The 2,500-nt window shown below is 55.0% G+C and overlaps 1 pseudogene; it reads left to right on the top strand.

The window, feature by feature from the left end:
• Positions 1–2,500, top strand: part of LOC149372952 (large subunit ribosomal RNA) — a 6,857-nt pseudogene that overhangs the window by 2,055 nt on the left and 2,302 nt on the right.

Below are 2,500 nucleotides of genomic sequence, written 5' to 3'. Positions count from 1 at the left end.
AACCCGGCAGCGGAACCGCTTAAAATTCGGGCTCTCGCAAGAGTGTTCGTCGGGGTAACCCAAAGTGACCTGGAGACGCCGACGGGAGATCCGGGAAGAGTTTTCTTTTCTGCATAAGCGTTCGAGTTCCCTGGAAACCTCTAGCAGGGAGATAGGGTTTGGAACGCGAAGAGCACCGCAGTTGCGGCGGTGTCCGGATCTTCCCCTCGGACCTTGAAAATCCAGGAGAGGGCCACGTGGAGCTGTCGCGCCGGTTCGTACCCATATCCGCAGCAGGTCTCCAAGGTAAAGAGCCTCTAGTCGATAAAATAATGTAGGTAAGGGAAGTCGGCAAATTGGATCCGTAACTTCGGAATAAGGATTGGCTCTGAGGAGCGGGGCGTGTCGGGCTTGGTCGGGAAGCGGGTGCGGCTGACGTGCCGGGCCTGGGCGAGGTTCAACTTTGCGGCGGTTTGCGCGCGTGCATCGCGTTCGCGGTGTGCGCGTCGTAAATTTGTCGCGGAGGGCGACCGAGCTCGGTACCGTGCCTTGGCCTCCCGCGGATCTTCCTTGCTGCGAGGCTTACGTGACGGTTCCGCCGTTGCGTTCGTTCTCTTCGGCCGCCATTTAACGCTCAGCTCAGAACTGGCACGGACCAGGGGAATCCGACTGTCTAATTAAAACAAAGCATTGCGATGGCCCTCGCGGGTGATGACGCAATGTGATTTCTGCCCAGTGCTCTGAATGTCAACGTGAAGAAATTCAAGCAAGCGCGGGTAAACGGCGGGAGTAACTATGACTCTCTTAAGCTATGGCTAGCAGAAGGAGGGAACGACGGCGGGAATATGCTCGTGTGCAGAATATGTTTAAAAAACATATGAGCCGGGCAGCAAGGGAGGTTCTGGATGGGACACCTGAGGTGCGGTCACCTGGTATAGCGGAAATGTCTGCATATTGGGAACCTATCCTCAGACAAGAATCCGTACCGTTCCCTCCCTCGCCAAAGTCGCATGAACGCGAAGATCTGGCGTACGTGTGGCACCCGATAACTTGCGAAGAGACTATCGCAGTGTCCATCCTTTTGTCGTCGGCCCCAGGGATTGATGGCGTGACCGTCCGGGTATGGAGGGCTGTACCTGCGTGCGTGAAAGCCCTTTTCTTCAATATAGTGCTAGCCGCTGGAGCGTTCCCAGCTGAAATGCTGGTGAGCAGGACCGTGTTTCTCCCTAAAAAAGCGGTAAGTGAACAACCTGCTGATTTTCGACCTATTAGCATAGCATCGGTGGCAGTCAGACATCTTCATAAGATCCTCGCCCACCGTATTAGGGAAGCGGGGATCATAGATGTGAGGCAGCGATGCCTTGATGATGGCTGTGCAGAGAACATCACTGCACTAGCTGCGCTGTTGGAGGACGCGCGAAGTCGACTTCGGGAAATTCATGTTGCCACGCTTGACTTTGCAAAGGCCTTTGACAGCGTAAGCCACCATGCTATCACCGCCATACTGGGAGAGGCCGGCTTGCCTGCGAGTTTTAACAGCTATATAGCTCGCACGTATGCTATTAGTGGCACGGTGCTTGAAGTTGAGGATCAGCGCACACAAAAGATAGAGGTACGAAGAGGGGTTCGACAGGGCGACCCGTTATCCTCTCTGCTTTTCTGCCTGGTGGTCGACCGGGTGTTAAAGGCTTTGCCTGATGGGATCGGCTACGACCTTGGAGAGTGCCGAGTTAATGCGTTGGCATACGCCGATGACTGCACGCTCGTTTCCTCGACCACGAGGGGTATGAGCCAGCTCCTCCTGATTGCTGAGGGTAAGGGGCACGAGGTTGGGCTCTCGTTAAATGAATCCAAGTGCTCAGCTCTGTCGATAGTGCCTGCTGGCAAAGCTAAGAAATATAAGGTCCTGACCACTCCACAATTCCATCTAATGGATGGCTCGCCCATTCATCAGCTCACTCCAACCGAGGAGTGGCGCTATTTAGGAGTGGACTTCAGGCCTATAGGTCAGAAGCGGGCCAGTGCCACATTGACGGATGAGCTAGATAGGATCACGAGGGCTCCCCTTAAACCCCAACAGCGTCTCAAAATCTTGCGCTGTTTCCTGATACCCCGATACTACCATAGGTTGGTATTGACTGGGGTAACCGTTGGGAAACTCAGGGCTCTTGACATTCAGGTGAGGCATGCGGTTCGCGGATGGCTCCGATTTCCGGCGGATATGGCTGTTGGATACTTCCACACTGCCTCCCGAGATGGCGGTCTTGGAATCCCATCCTTTGCTACTACCGTGCCAGGTCTTTCATTTTCAAGGCTGAAAAACATGGTAAACTCTTCCCTTCCCGCGGCGAGGGTTGCCGTTCAAACCCCGTGGGTCCAAAAGCGACTCACGTGGGCTGAAAGGGCTATCACCCGCGAGGGTGCTAGGCTAGACACAGCGGAGAAGAGGGCAAAGTGGTGGAGGGACCGCCTGTACAACTCGGTTGATGGTTGCGAGCTGCGCGAGTGTCGGAAGGAAAAT

This window comes from Copidosoma floridanum, unplaced genomic scaffold (genome assembly GCF_036245765.1).
Source record: "Copidosoma floridanum isolate Cflo_tuat_1 unplaced genomic scaffold, Cflo_Japanese_pri ptg000081l, whole genome shotgun sequence".
Classification (NCBI taxonomy): Eukaryota; Metazoa; Arthropoda; class Insecta; order Hymenoptera; family Encyrtidae; genus Copidosoma; species Copidosoma floridanum.
Note: the sequence above shows the minus strand (reverse complement) of the source record. Positions and strands in the feature narration are given on the sequence as shown.